This window comes from Neofelis nebulosa, chromosome 1 (assembly GCF_028018385.1).
Source record: "Neofelis nebulosa isolate mNeoNeb1 chromosome 1, mNeoNeb1.pri, whole genome shotgun sequence".
Classification (NCBI taxonomy): domain Eukaryota; kingdom Metazoa; phylum Chordata; class Mammalia; order Carnivora; family Felidae; genus Neofelis; species Neofelis nebulosa.
Genome location: NC_080782.1, coordinates 134,772,883 through 134,789,933, shown reverse-complemented (window position 1 = coordinate 134,789,933; position 17,051 = coordinate 134,772,883). Strand labels below are relative to the sequence as shown.

Genomic DNA, 17,051 nt, shown 5'->3' with positions numbered 1-17,051 from the left:
TCAGCTGTGCCCAATTCCCTTACTGGGGCTTGGCATCACCTCTTCCCTGGAGTGGCAGGTCAGGAGGGAGGACCATCATATAGAGACAGCCCATCCAGATGTTACTTCTGGTCTGTCTTCCAAAGCCCGGTCATTACTTTTTCTAGAACCCATGTTGAGCAGCTTTTTTATGGAACCCTCCACACTAAAATGATGGATCATCAGTCTTTTAGAAGTCATGTTCTTTTCCAATTTGTCTGTCTTGTGAAGATTCAGCTTTTTCCCAGCAAGTCCTGAGAGGGCCAGTTGTTCAGGTATAAGGACTAGTTTTCAGACTATTCATCTGTTAGCTGAAGAAAATAAGATGCTATGGGATACACAGACAATAGTATAACTAAAAATAATCATCAGGATCTTTAAGATCTCATCAGGCAGAGAAAACATATGCTATTTTGCCTCAATCACTAATTAGTGGTAGTTTTCAATAAGAGGCATTTCTGTTTTAAATAATGTATCTGAAAATGGAACAAATGCCACTTTTTAAAGTTAGCCTCAAAATAATGAAGGGTGAAGTTAGAATTATCAAGTTATTTGAATTGCGCAGTTAACCACTAGAATAATTCAGCTAATTGACTCCATATCCCCTCCATTATCTTGGCAATTTAGAAAAATTAGTGGTTCCTTTCCTGAATTACCCAAGTAATTATGGTTGTAGACCTGAGCTATTGTCTTTTTATTGTAAATGATGTTCTGATTGGGTTGGTAATATTTTAAGTAACATTTTAGGGTTCAGTTTCTTTCATGGGGGATAGAGAAAATCCAAGAAAGAGGTCTTCTAGAACTCCATGTATTATGACAGATGCCAGGCACACTTTCCATATCTACAAAGCCCAAGTCAAAGCTAATGTTCATTCTGACATTTCATGACCAGCATTATAATTCTCAAGTATGTAAAAATTTTTATTAACTGTTTTTTTCAGTTTTATTTTAACTGGTTTTATTTTATTTTATTTTATTTTATTTTATTTTATTTTAGACAGAGGGAGAGCGGGCAGGGGAGAGGTGAAGAGGGAAAGAGAGAGAGATAGAGAGAGAGAAAGGGAGAGAGAATCCCAAGTAGGCTCCTCAATCAGGATGGAGCCTAGTATGGAGCTTGATGTCACAACTGTGAGGTCATGACCTGAGCCAAAATCAAGTGTTGGACGTTTAACCGACTAAGCCACCCAGGCACCCCTGTAACTGGTTTTAAAATGACTTAGTGGTTTGTCTAATGGAATATATTGAAATTATTTCTTAATAATCTTATTTCCCAAGGCTGTCTAACTAGTTCTTTCTTATGTATTTTGCCAGGCTATTTTCTCAACTAAATGGATGGATATTGGCCTTATTTTCCTCAGGTCAACTGTAGAATCAGTGAAGCATTCTTAGCTCTAGAATTTACTTCCCCTAGTGGTCCAACAAATGTAAACTTACTACCTTTTCAGAGATGGCACTAGTTTTCTCTTGGCAATGCTGAACACAAAAGGAATAATGTTCCACATCAAATGACCAACTCAAGGGTTCTATAAATGCATTTTCATAAGCAAGATACAGGATATATTTTTAGAAATTAGTAAACAATTCTATTAATATATTTATGACAATTGTTTAATATTATAATAAATAAAACGTTTATTGACCAATAAAATAGCAATGGCCAATTTAAAGTAGTGAATTAATATGCATGTTTATACTCCATTGCATTTGTATATAGAACAACTAAGATATTTTTATTATGAGTAATGCTTTCCCAAGCAAAGTAAACCAAATATTTATCTGGGGAATTTAGGCAACAGAAGATAACTTTGGCAAATTATATGTTTTAAGCCAATTTGAAGAGAAGTTACTTATCTCCTGCAAGCAATATTGCTCATATGCAAATCTTCTGACCTATCTTAAATGCATTAGGATTTTGTTCACTCCAGCTTCAGTGAACTTGTGTAAAAGTCCATGACATTATCAAATGGCAAAAGAGATGATATCTATTGGTAAGATGTATTTTTCCCACTAACCCATAGTGGCCCTATAAATGCTTAGCATTTATAAACAACTGATGACATGAGCGGATTACAAAAGCAAAGATATCACTTTTCTGTTTCTCTTCTGAGGAGCAAGAAGTCAAATGAGATGAAGAGGATATAAATAAAAAAACAGCAACAAAAAAAACCAACAACAACAACACAGACAAAAGAAACTGAACCCAAACAAAACCACCATGAGTGACATCCCAGAATATCCATGGGATGTCAGGAAGAAATTAGGAAAAATAGAATCATGACAGATGTTTGTTTTCTTGAGCCACCCAAATTATTTAGGACAATTGCAATGAATTCTAAGGCAAGCTTAATGCTCAGTAAGAAATTGATTCAGAAGAGTTAGGTCGAATATGAGCAAAAAGTGACGAATCAGCAACTGAATACAAGAAATGCTGATGCAGAAATTAAGCAAACTTGCTGAGATCTATGAAAAGGGTTTACACTTGTACTAAAAATCACCATAATTTCCCATGTGCTACTGGTGGCAAGGCAGAAAGACTAATTTTCAAATATCAATAATAATCACAAGGTTTTTTTTCAGAATGCTGTGCTAAGAGCTTCACCAAATTTACCCTGATTATTCTCACAGCAACCTGTGGGGATCTACTCAGACTCACAGAGCTGGTATGAAGATGATTTTAAACCAAAGACATTTGAGATTTAACAGATACAGGAAGAAGGCTTTTTGGAGCTTATCTAACTAAAGGCAGAAACTTCTGGGAGCGAGGATGCCATAAATCCCTTCTCAGAGGAGTTTTACTGGCCAGAAAAAGGACAGAGAAGAGAACGTGCATCTGCACCAACAAACATTAGCACAGACTTTCTTATCTCCCATTTGTTCCTCTAGAAACCCATCTGTTCTTTCCATAGAAGCCTTTTGTCCCTCCTCCTTTCCCCTTCTTAAGTTAGGCATATAAACCCCTGTCTTTAGCTGTTTGGAGAGTAACATTTTTCTCTTTGCTCCTACGACAAAGGTGAGTAAGAGTGGACTTTTCTCTTGCTAATCTGACTTTTTTCAGTTTAATTCACATGTCCCCAGCTAATGAACACAAGACTGTACGTAGAGGAAAATTTTTCCTCTGATGAACTAAAGGATGCAAGTAAATCTCAACTTCATTGTAGATGTGAGAAAACAGAGAAAATAGGAAACTTGCCCAAATTCACTGAACCTGAAGAGCCAAGATTCAAATACAAGGCTATTAATTTTACACTAGTAAAATTCATTAAGTTGTTTATAGTGGATCTAAAGGCCCTCCCAGCCCATGTGAACTGTCATCTCTTTCAAGCAATTCTTCCAAGACCCCACCATTACTGTCTTAATTCTGAATGCTTTGGGATTCACTGGGAAGGATGTTATTTGGATGACTGCAAGTTTACCCAAATTATTCGGTAAAAGCAAAGATAAATGAAGCGTTTAATTTTACTTCCTTCACAAACTGGTTTCTAAGGTTGCTTATGTTTAACCATTAGAAGAAATTCCTTACATACAATTGGAAAATTGACTCAAGGTGAAAGAATCTAGCATGACTAAGACTTGCATTTGTCACATGGCGGTAACGAGGAAGTTGAGCAGACAATACACAGGACCTACACCAGCCAGAGACCAATGTCTCTTAACCCCTGGACATGCCCAGCCATGCTATGCTGAAGAAACGGCCTTAGAACAGCTGTTGCTAGCAGCCATGAGGGACGGCAGCCAGCCAGGGTCATGGAGAATCAACTGCAGCTCCCAGATTAAAGGGGGAGTAAAGCCTGCGGAGGAGGAAGGGAGGTAGGACAGGGGGGTGAAGATGGAAACAAAGTCCCCTGTGATAGACACAGGAAAGGAAACCACCTGCAAAACACTAAAGTAGTTGGCACCGGAGACCTAACTGTGCTACAAGAAGGCAGGATAAATATTACTACCTCCCTTCACTGAAAACAATTAGGATTAACTAATAGGGATAGATTTCCAGGATTTTTTTTTAAGTCAAGTTACGGAACCAAATGACATTATTTTTGTTTTTCAAAATCCTCTAAGTGGTATATATATCCTAAGGGTACACAGAAATATCCATCTGTAAACACAAAGCAAAAGGGCTAGAAGGATATTGTGGAAGTCTACAAAGACCACCAAAGGGGAAAATTCAGAGGCTACTTAGTGAGGACTTGCTGGAGCAAGGGAGTCAGCCACCATCACTGATGTTTGCCAGAGACTCAAAGACAGGCAGTGGTGAAGAGTGGTGGAAGGGAGGGTTATAGGGGAAAAAAGAAAGGAAGAAAGCTTCAGGTATGCTGTGATTGGAAATCACTGGCATGGGACGCTAGAGACAGGCTAACTAGAAGTCAAGTGTTCCATGTGATTGGTTGGGAGAGCATAGTTGGCTTTCTCTGGTTGCTCCCGAGTCGGAAGCTGACAGTCATTGATCAAGCTCTGAGACTTCCGGACCAGTTGCTACACAGTTTGTGGCTTGGCTCATGAGCCTGCTTGCTGCGGAGGATTTGTGTCAGAGTTCTATTGACAGATATAGCCTGGCCCTTCTTTGTTGGCGTTTTCAGTCTCTCATCATGTACCTGACTGATGTTACTGGCACTGTTGGCAAGATGGGAAGGAGTAGGTTCATCAAGGTCTAAGTTCTTTCTGCAATGTTTTCTTTTCTCGTGTAAGAAGAATACATTACTCATTTTTTACTTGTAATTTTTTTTTTAATTCTGAAGCCAAATGGGAGAAGGATGTTAATTGTCATTTCTAAACCTTATGATGGGTTCTATTCTTATTTTACAGTAGAGAATACTGAGACACTAAGAACTTAATCCACCCAAGGCCATACAGTTGAGAAAAAGCAGACAGAATTTAATTCCAGGTATACCTGATACTAAAAGCTACTGTTCACTGTGCCATGCTGCTGCTTACAAAAGTATAATTATTTTAACATTAACAGAGAGAATCGTCATTACCACTCACAAAACGTAGGCATAGACATGTTGGACTAGCACAATATTAGCATCTGTTAGCATCTGTTAGTACAATATTAGAATCTCCCTACCAGTATGATATTAGAACTCAGAAATAGTTGCTGCCCTTTTTCAAATTGGGTTTATGAAACTATCAACTAATAGTCTTGGATGAATTATTACAGTCCGATCCCTTGTATTTCCAGAAGAGTAGCTTTGGCTTTTGAAAAAGAGAGAGCATTTAAAATGCAGTTATAACCAATGATAAAACAGGATAGTAAGGAAACCATGTATTTCTCAAATAATGCCTTTCAGGGAACAATCTATCACCTATATTGCTGAGGAAATGGTGTGTACCAATTTCTCTCCCCTTTCTCAGGAGATGCTCATGAATTCATTTCCTGTAGGTTTAAAGCAGGATGTGAACCACTTGACTTTTTCGTGTGCTAATATAGCTAACCTAACTTTGAACATCTTGTTGATCAAAAGCTTATAAAGGTGTTATATTTACCTCTGGCTTAAGGAGTGCAAACCAATACTTGAAGGGCTGAACTCTTCTCTTTTTTAAAAATCTTTCATTGGAATCACAGGTTAGGATGACCTATGAATTAAAAAAAATAATAAAAGTAATTTTTATATCAGGTAACTGTAGCACTCACCTGAGACAACAGATTAATATCTATAAAAATTTTTGCTGTTTTTCTTGCCTTAAATATTACCTCAGTGATTCATACAATAATCCCATGTTTCACAGCACAAAGTACCACATTAAAATCATCTGGAAAGCTTAGAAAATTTTATCAATGTCTTACCCCTTACTGTACACACATCCAAAAAATTCTGGTTTAATTGGTCTACAGTAGAATCTCTATGTCAGTGTTTTGAAAAAGCTTACCAGGTGATTCTAGCCAGCAGCCTGAGTTCAACAGCGCTGTTACAGACCAAGATGGTCAAAATGAAAAGGATTTCATGACGCAGTTGTTCATCCATCTCTTAGGGTTCTAGAAGGCTGACTCTACCCCTACCCACCCAGAGCCAGATCTAGCGGTGTGCACATGACTCAGTTCAGAGTAATCCAGAGCACAGGGGAGCCCTCCCTGAGAAATTTCCACCAGTCAATGGGAATGGATAAAAAAGTGTTTTTCCGGTACCTGTCTTAGGTTCAATAGCCGGGGTCTTACAAATTAGACTGACAAGAGACAGGGTAACAAGAAAAAAAATCCAGAAGTTCATTAATGTATGTGTTGCACACAGCTCAGTGGTGAATAACTCAAACGAGTGGGTAGAAACTGGGCTTATACTGCATCTTAACAAAAGAAAACTAAATTTCTAGAGAAGTGACAAGACAAAGGAAAAGGGTTTTAGGCTGGCAAGGGTTGCAAACTGTGGGAAGGTAAACACATCGGGGAAACTAAGAAGATAAAGGCTAGTTAGTAAGGTTTGTTATATAGATTCTTCTGTTGCCATCTCTGGGCAGGTAACAGTCTAGAATTATCTCCGGTGACTAAGAATTGTTCTGCCCTTCCCAAGTAGAGAGGGGGAAACCAGAGAGTTCTTCTTTGTCTGACTTATCTCCATTGCTTTCAGCTTAAAATAATCCATATGCCAGATTGGCATATTTTAGGGTGGCATACTCCATCCTTTGAGAAGGAAGTCCTCTTTTCTGACTGTAAGCTGTAAGGACAATGTCAGGAATGATTTATGGTATCTTTACTACCACATGGAGAAATTTTTCACTAATAGGAGAGAATTGATTCTAACTTAACATACAAAGAGAAAGAGAATCTAAAGATTGAGAAACAGTTCAGATTTTCATTCAATAAATATTTATTTATGATAAGTGTTGGCTGGTGACAGATGACTGACATTGAGCCCCTGGCTGTATCACTAGTGTCTACTAGAAGTTCTATAGTACTAGCTTAGGCTATTTAATTCCATTTTTAGTTGGTTTTCTTTTTTTTTTTTTAATATGGAATTTATTGTCAAATTGGTTTCCATACAACACCCAGTGCTCATCCCAAAAGGTGCCCTTCTCAATACCCATCACCCACCCTCCCCTCCCTCCCACCCCCCATCAACCCTCAGTTTGTTCTCAGTTTTTGTCTCTTATGCTTTGGTTTTCTATTGCTTGTAACCAAAAGCATCCTGAAAAGTATAATAATCATTTAACATATTTATAACACCAGAACCAATTTTTGAAGTTATAGAATAGCTCACCCCTTCCCAACTCCTGTTCTTCTAACCATGGGTTTAAAATCTTTTTGTGTGTGTGAAATATAACATTTACAGAAAAGTATACAAAACACTGTGTGTAACCACCACCCAATTCAAGAAATAGAATTTTACTAGCAACCCAGATGCTCTTTTGTACTATCGTCTCATCATTAATTCTTATACACCCATTGAAGGTAACCAGTGTTCTCTGACTTTTGTGGTAATCAGTTCCTTACATTTCCTTTTAGGCTTACCACCTCAGTGTAGATGTCTAAAACACAAAATTTTGCCTGTTTTTGATTTTTTATATGATGGGAACTACAAAGTGTTTGTGTTTGACTTCTTTCAACATTACATTTGTGAGATCCATCAATGTTCTTGCATATAGCTGTAGCTAATTCATTTTCATTGTTGTATAATATCTTATTCTATGAATATGTAACAAGTTATTTATTCAGTCTATTGATAAACATGTGAATTGTTTCCACTTTTTGGCTACTGTGAATAATGCTGCTGTGGACATGCTTGTACATATCTCCTCATACACTTGGGCAAGCATGTCTGTTGGGCACATACCTAGCAGGAGAATCACAGAGTATCGAATATAATCATGGTCAACTTGGAAAAATACTGTCAACCTGGTTTCCAAAGTGGGTATAATAATCTAGATTCCTTCTAGCAATGGAAAGGAGTTCCTTTTGCTCTATATCCTCATTAAGACTTGACAGCTGCCTTCTTAATGTTTATTTTTGAGAGAGAGAGAGAGAGAGAGAGAGAGAGAGAGAGAGAGAGAGAGAGAGAGAGTGCACGAGCGGAGGAAGGGCAGAGAGATAGAGGGAGACCCAGAATCGGAAGCAGGTTCCAGGCTCCAAGCTATCAGTACAAAGCCCAACATGGGACTCAAACTCACGAACTGTGAGGTCACGGCCTGAGTCAAAGTCAGATGCTTAAGTGACTGAGCCACCCAGGTGCTGACATTAGCTGCCTTCTTAAGTATGCCTATCTAGGTAGGTGAGTAGGAATTTCACTTTGATTTTAATGAACATTAACACAATGACTAATGAAATTAACTATTTCTTGGTAGTTGACTGGCTATTGGATACCTCTTTGTTCAAGCCTTTTGCCTAATTTTCTATTTTGTTGTTTTGGCATTTTCATAGTGTTTTGAAGGGAGATTCTCTGTGTACCTGAATAAAAGCGTTGCAAATATGTTCTCCCAATTTGTCTTGACTTTTCACTCTTTTAATGGTGTATTTTGATGACCAGAAGCTCTTAATTTTGACTTAATTTGACTTTACAATTAGTGTTCTTTGTGTCATGTGAAAAAAGTCATTCCCTACCGTAAGTTCAAAAAAATATTCTCCTTTGTGATCTTCTGGAAGAATTGTTACAGCTCTAAAATCCATCTGAGTTGATTTCTGTGTAAAATGTTAGGAAAGGATCATTTATCTTTTCCATGTGGAAATTGACTTGTGAAGTACCATATAATGAGATGATCCTTCCTCCACTATAGTGCAGGGACATGTTTTTTTTTGTTTGTTTGTTTGTTTTTGTTTTTTTTGTTTTGTTTTTCTATTTTATAAGTCTATTTTGTGTCAATACATCATAGGATTAATTATAATAACTTCCTAATAAGTCAAAATATCTATTCAGATAGGTTCTTCCACCTTGTTCTTTATGTGTATTTTGGCTATTCTTAACCTTTTGCACTTCCATATGTTATTTTAGAATCACCTCGTCACTTGTGCTGATCCCCACTTAAGTATCCCATGTAACAAAGCTGGTTAGGATTCAGACTGGAATTATACTGAACCAATAGACCAATTAAGGAATAATTATCTTCTTCATAACATGGTAGTCTTCCAATTTATGGGCAAAACATAGCCTTGTTTCTTTAGGACTTCTTTAAGGTCTCTAATAAAATGTGGTAAGTTTCCTGCATGGTATGCTTGCACATCTTTAGTTAGATCTAATCCATGGTTCTTTTTAATGCTGTTTTAAGTAGTAACATTTAAAAAAATATTTTTTTCTGATTTTTTGCCAGTATATAGAAATGCGATTGACTTTTGCATATTGAGTGTATATCTAGCAAACTTGCCAAGCTCACCTTTTATTTCCAATACTGTAACTGTAGATCCTCTTGGATTTTCTCTACAATCACATGCATTCGGACTACGAACAATGACAGTTTTAGTTCTTCCTTTCAAGTATTCCTTCATTCATTCATTTTCCTTATTGTTTTGCTGGCTAGAATTCCTATACAATGTTGAATAAAAGTGTTCAGCATAATAACATTCAATTCAATATAATAAAAGTATGTGATATTCTTCTTTCCTATCTCAAAAGGGAAGCATTCCATATTTTAAGTATAAATATAATGCTTAATGTAGGTTTTTTACAAATGTTTTATCAGATGAAAGAAGTTCCTTCTACTTTTAGTTTACAAAATGTTTTATTCACAAATAGCCGTTGAACTTTTCTGCATCTATTGAGATTATGATACAATTAACTATTCTTTATTCTGTTAATCTGGTTATTTATATTACATTTCTAATATTGATTCAGGATTTAACTCATGAAATGAACGCAATGTGGTCATCATGCATAAAATTTTGCATTAATATTGATATATTATCTATGTGTGAGATAGGATTTTTAATTTCCTATCTTATTATCTGCTTGTAAGGTGCGAGTACCAAGATTGGTCTGGCTTCAGAAAACAAGTTGATGCTTGTAAACAGTACAACATTGAGTTTGTCTTTTAATGAAGCACTTATCTCTTCTACATTTAATGCAGTTAACGGTATATTTATGTTTAAAATTATTTTAGGTAGTGTTTCTATTTATCTTGTATCTCCTTTCAGCCTTCATTTGGGTTTTTTATTTCATTTTTCCCTCTGTATTACCCTGAAGGTTATATAGTCTTTGACTATTTTTGTAAGAATATTCCTAATGACTGGAACTCATATGATTGAATTATCAAATTCTACTGTTATTTAATAGATTCATCCTCTTCACAGACAAGGCAAAGTCCTTAGAAAACTCACTTAACACCTGACTTATATCCCATTCTTGTAGGTATTTTAATTGTCTCTATATTTCCCCCTAAGACTTTATTATTATCATTATTATTATTATTGCTTTATACTACCAGTATTTTTATATTCCCTTCCCCCATATTTGCCACTTTCATTGTCTTTCTTTCCTTCCTGCATCTTCAACCTTCTGAAATCATTTTACATGTATCTAAGGAACTCTCTTTAGTATTTCCTTTAAATCAAGTCTGATAGTGAATTCTCTTAATTTTTGTTTGTATGAAAATGTCATTTTGAAAGGATGTTTTCATTGGATATATAATTCTAATTTGGTAGTAATTTTCCATGAACACTTTGAAAATGGTATTCTGTTATTTCCTAGCTTATTTATTTTTATTAAAATGCCAACTCTTGGAAAGCAGTTGAATGCTTGTTCAAAAAAAAAAAAAAAACATAGAATTACCATTTGACCCAACAATTACACTCCTAGGTATACACCCAACAGAACTGAAAACAAGTACTCAGATACTTGCACATCATTGTTTAGAGTAGCATCATGCATAATAGCAAAAGATCCAAACAACCTATGTGCGTATCAAACAATAGATGAATAAACAAATGTGGTATATACATACAATGAAATATTATTCACTCATGAAAATTAATGATGTTCCGATATATGCTGCATCCTGGATAAACCCTGAAAATGTGCTAAGTACAATAAGCCTGTCAGAGAAGAACAAATATGGTATGATTCCATTTAAATGGAATGTTTATAACAAGCCAATTTATAAAGACAGAAAGTACAATAGACATTAGCAGGGTCAGAGTGGGGGGAGAAGAGAATGGAGAGGAATTTTTTAACCGGTACATAGCTTTGGTTTGAGATGATAAAAAGGTCTGCAAATGGAAAGCAGTAATGGTTGCACACCATTCTGAATGTCATTAACACCACTGCATTGTAGACTGAAAAAGTAAAAATGGTAAATTGTATGTTATATGTATTTTACCACAATGAAAAACAAAAAGTCAGCTCTCAAACCGCTTGTTGCTCTTTAATGCAATACTTCCCCGCCCCTCCTCGCCTCCCCCCCCCCCCGAGCTGCTCAAAAATGTTCTTGTTTTTGAGCTTCTTTTTTTTTTTTCTTTTGCTTTGATGTAGTTCTATTTTTGTTCTTCTTGCCTACAGTTCCTAAGCACCTTGAAACTAGAGCATCATGTCTTTATTAGCTTTGAAAAGTTCTTGGTCGTTATCTCTTCAAATATGGCTTTTGTTCCTCTCTTCCTTTCCTTGCCTTCTGGGACTAAGAATCTGAGACATTCTCACTAGAATGAGATACTATTTCCCATCCTTTTCTCTCTCTAAACTTTATTTTGGATACTTTAATTTTACTAATTTTCATTTCAACTGTTTCTAAGTTTTCCATGCTTCATTCTGCAGTTTGTGACCTATATTCCACTTCACAAAATCTCTACATGATGTGTCTGTCTATTCAGTTCTTAATTTCAGTTCTGTTTTCAATTCTAGAATTTCTAGTTGTTTCTTCTTAATTTTTAATCTTTTACTCTCATGAAAAGTAGTAAGTATAATCAGATAAATACAGCATGTGTCTGATAACTTCAATGTGTACAAGTTCCTGTGTAACTCTTCTACTGTTTCTATTGCTTTTTTACAATACATCTATTTTTTATCCCTGTTGTCTTGCTTCCTCACACAAAATTGTTTGTAGAAATAATCCTGGGAATACTGGCAATCCAGGATCACCTCAAAACAATCACAGACAGAGGATTTCAAGCTGGTGGTAGTCCCTGAAAACACTTGTCTCCTTTCTGGCTCTCTTTTTCTTCTAAGTGATAATACTTGGTTCCCAACTTGATAATGAACAAATAGTTTACCACCATCTCTGTTTGGTGGGAGACTTGGATACTCATCTCTATGCATTTAAGGGCTTACTCTAGGCTGCAAAACCATGAGCCAGCCACTTCATTTCTGTTCCTAGCAGAAAAGCAGCCCCAGTGCCTGGCCATTTCCTTAGTTCTCATCCCTCCCCCAGATCCTAGCTTGATAATTCATCATTATGTTGTTAACTTTGAGATACCCACGTGTTTTTTTTTCTTAAATAGCTTTTTAAGTTGTCCTAGAAGGAAGGTTGATTAAAATTCTCCAACATATCAGTATTTAGATGACCAATTTAGACCCAATGTTTCATACTCTTTGAGAAATTCCATTCACACAAAACTTAACAAAGAACCTCATGGGTAAACGTTTGACTGCATTCAGAGGAATAAATTATCCATTTTTAGAGTAAACCCTCCCAAAAATTCAATGTAAATTTTTTACTGTGAGCAGTGTGTTATAGAAGGGACAAGTTGCCTGTCACCTACTGTTAGCATCAAATAAATCAGAGCTATTTGGCTCACAGACCAAGATTTCTTACTCTGATTTCCAAGAGTGAGATTAAGGATGAAAATGTTCCAGAAAAACTACTTAGGAAGACCTTCCTTTTTCTTTTTATTATCTAATTAATTTTGCATATTTTATTTCCCAGCAGATATGCAGCTCAAGCTTCATTTTCTTATCAACTATTATAAAAGCATGTGTGAAGAGCAACCCATAATAATTTTGAGAAAGTTTCTGGGAGACTTGGTAGGAAAGCAGAATAGCCATTTAATCCTGTGTTCTATACCAGGGGCCTATCAGGGCTCTACATCAGCAACATATAGACCCTCAGTGAGATCAAGGCCAAAGAATGTTTTGGTATGGCCTGCAAGTTATGAATGGTTTTTATATTTTTAAAGGGCCACGCACACACCCACAAAAAATCAAAGCAGCACATGTAACAGGTAACATACATTATCCATCTATTTACAGAAAAAGTTTGCTGATCTCTGTTCTATATCATCTTGCCAAGACGTTGTGAAGGTTCTGAGAATTTTACCCTATTTGCAAGCTAACAATTTAGCTTGTATCATTTCATGGATGGTGGCAGAAGACATGAGACTCTAGGGTCAGAAACAAAAGACTTTATTTTTCACAGTAATAGCAGTCACGAGATAATCAGCATTTACATCAGTTCCCTAAGCCCCAATTCCCACAAGGCAACATGAAGAGAGCCAGGTAAAACCTGCACACACAGTGGCTATGTTACAAGAGAGGAATTCAGGGAACTTGAGCTTAAGGAACCTGAACCTTCTATAATGGGCAGTTGAGCATACCTGCTCTACTCCCAAGGAGACATTATTTCAATATTCAAAGGCTGGTTGCTATACAAGCATTCAAGAAAAAGAGTCTGGAACAAAGGCAGTCAATGTCTCTGCTTGCAAGACATGTAGGAACACAAGAGATCCAGGGAGAATGGTCTTCCAATAAATCTAAACTTGTTATCTACAGCTACCACCTTCAGCATGTTATGGTATAGCTTTATCATTCCAAAAGTTGACCTGAGCCAAAAAAACTGTTAAAGTATTTTCAGTATTCTCTTAAAAACCAGAGGAAACATATACATAGAAATTTCTTAAAGCAGTTTAAAACCTTAACATTTAAAAAACTATTTTCGGCTACCTTAAAATTTCTGATATTCAGAAAGGTTTATTTCTGACAGGGTCCAGGGAACTGATGAATTACTCTATATTTACCTTCTAACTACCTTCTTAACTGACTCCTACATTTTATTTAGTAGAGGCATAATTTAGTGTTCAACTTTTAGTACTACAGCCCAAAATGTTTTTAAGTTATCTGAGAATTAATGAGAAATATACATTTTAGATAAGAAATTCAAACATGTTAAGGACACTTTTAATGTATGATTTAATCTGTATTATAGTTTTATTTACTTTCTTGAAGTAGAGCCAAATAAGTAGTTTTCTCACAGCACTATAAATGCAACCATATTTAAGATTAAGATGCAGTTTAAAAAAAAATCGTAAGATAGAGTTTTACAAGGCTATAAACTAAATAACATTCAGTTAAATACATAGCAAGCTGCTTTATTGAAAACAATAAGCTTTGTGAAATTGGGAATCTTTTAGAGAATCTGGGTCATCTTTAAACGACAGATATGGGACAGTTACAATTCCCTCAGTCCGACGTGAAACTTTCTTAACCCCCAAAACCAGAAGTATGAGGTCTAATCTAAACTGGCCTGAGGCTTCCATTATACAGGCCTGAGCTGAAGAACTCTGGAGAAAGTAAGATTAGTTTGAGGCAATACAGAATCATGTGTTTCCAAATAAGAGGAACTATCTGGTGGCTTTGAGTTCCTAGCCTACTGAACAAAAGCCAAATATAAGACTTGATGTTACACTAGCTAATTTTACACAGTAAGTTATAGGAAGCTTAAAAATATATATGAACCAGGAATGTAAACTAAAAATGTTTTGCATGGTTGGTTGCTACCCACTACTTATAAGTGTCACTATTTAGTCTTGTTCAGTCACATATTTTTTTTAACAGCTTATTTATTTTGAGAAAGAGTTGGGGGGGAGGGGCAGAGAGAAAGAGGGAGGCACAGAATCTGAGGCAGGGTCCAGGCTCCAAGATGTCAGCAGAGAGCCTGATGTGGGGCTCGAACTCATGAAGCGTTAGATCATGAGCTGAGTCGAAGTTGGATGCATAACCGACTGAGTCACTCAGACGCCCCAGTCTCTTATCTTAATTTGGATTGAACTACAAGTCATTTTAGCTTAGAACTAAGTCTGAGCTAGGTTCACATGGATTGTTTTTATGTACGCAAATAATAACTCATTTGGTTGTCCTTAAGTGTATTGAGAGTCTTCATCTACTGTCTTTTAAATATTCTATTAAAATATCTATTATAGGCTTTCTAAGGCAAACATAAACTCCATATAAGTCAATTTCATTTCATTTACTATAAGACAAAGCTTAACCATGAATAAATTGTTATTAGAGATGCTTAAACTTCTGACAGCATTTGATAGTGTTTCAGATGAAGTGAGGACATGTAAATTGAAGGAAGGTTGGAGAGAAGGTATTTTCTAACTTCTTAGGGTACATACTTCATGTCTGGTAAGACATTGTCCTTTACTCATAGCCCTTGCCTACCTATAGACTTTTAGGACCAGTGAAGGAAGAAAGAGTAGTCATTTAAATGTTAAACAGATTTTTGTTTAAAGTGATTACATTCATCATATTCATGATCTACAGTGGTTCCTAGATGAAGTTCACGCTTAACATGTCTTTGCAAAAGAGAGAAAAAAAGGCTGAGCTATATGTGAGCTAAATTTAGATATCTTTATATATATTTACAAAGCAAATGACAACATATGAAATAGGCTTCTAAGCAATTTGCATGTACAACCTGAAAATCATAAAGAAGATTAAAATTTATGTACAAAAAAATAGAAACAAAGGGTAAAAATGAAACACAAAATAGTAAAAGTATTTGTAACACATAATAGGCAAAAATGTTAGTATCTTTAATTTGTAAAAAGTTTTACAAATCACTAGGAAGATATGCACTGGCCCAATAGAAAAATAGGCAAAGGATATTAACATGCAGTTGACAAACAAATGGAATCATGTTCAACTTCACTCATAATTAAATAAATGCAAACCCAAGAAAATTATATTTTCAACTATCTGAACAGCAAACAAAGTAGTCTGGGGCACCTGGGTGGCTCAGTCGGTTAAGCATCTGACTTCGGCTCAGGTCATGATTTCATGGTTCATGGGTTCAAGCCCCACGACACGCTCCGTGAGGACAGCTCCGAACCTGGATGGAGCCTGCTGCAGATTCTGTGTCTCCCTCTCTCTCTGCCCCTCTCCAGCTTGCTCTCTCTCTCTCTCTCTCTCTCAAAAATAGACATTATTCTGATAATATACAATGCTGACAAATAGTCATTGATTAAAAGGTAAACTGACACAGTTATCTGGAGGGCAATTTTGCAGTATCTAGAAAAATTTAAAATGCTTACACATTCTGAACCAAAATTCTACAATTAAAAATATATCCAATGAATAAGTTCTCAAATATTATGAGGTATGGGTTCGATCTGTGCTGACAGCTCAGGATCTGGATGGAGCCTGCTTCAGATTCTGTGCCTCCCTCTCTCTCTCTGCCCCTCTCCAACTCGCTCCGTGTCTCTCTCTCTCTCTCAAAAATAAATAAACATTATTCTGATAATATACAAAGCTGACAAATAAGCATTGATTAAAAGGTAAGTTGACACAGCTTTTTGGAGGGCAATTTGCAGTATCTAGGAAAATTTAAAATGCTTACACACTCTGAACCAAAATTCTACAACTAGAAATCTATCCAATGAATAAGCTCTCAAATATTACGAGGTATATATTTCAGTGTATTTACAGATCCATCATTGGTAACAATAAAAACTTGGACATGCCCTAAATATCTGTCAATCAGTCTGCCTGGTTAAATAAATCACCATATACCCAACCAATGCAATATTATTACATTATTAATAATATGTTAATATAACATACCATGTGTGACACATAATGTATTTTTAATTATATGTTAATAAATATCATTCACATTAAGATACCTTTTTAAACAAATGACAGGAAAAGAAGTGAATTCCATTTTTTCTAAATGGTATTTTAACTTTTATTTTATAATAAAATACAATACCATAAAGTTTGTTTTCCTCACTGAAGAAACTTTCAGCAAATATCTGAAGAGATGGTAAAGAACCTTAAAAATAATGCCATTCTTGGTACAACGGCTTCACTTGGACAAGACTTTGTCATTCATGGTTTCTATCTTCTATAGATATATGGTGATCTATCAAAGGTAAAGAACATACCTTGTGAACCAACAATATCCTCCTAAAT

The 17,051-nt window shown here is 35.8% G+C and overlaps 1 long non-coding RNA gene across 1 annotated transcript; it reads left to right on the top strand.

Annotated features, from left to right (window-relative positions):
- The first annotated feature begins 868 nt into the window (after positions 1-868).
- On the top strand, positions 869-1,679 carry LOC131516361 (uncharacterized). The gene is made up of 2 exons (XR_009264028.1): positions 869-925; positions 1,330-1,679. It is a non-coding gene; the product is annotated as an uncharacterized LOC131516361 (long non-coding RNA).
- The last annotated feature ends 15,372 nt before the right edge of the window (positions 1,680-17,051 follow it).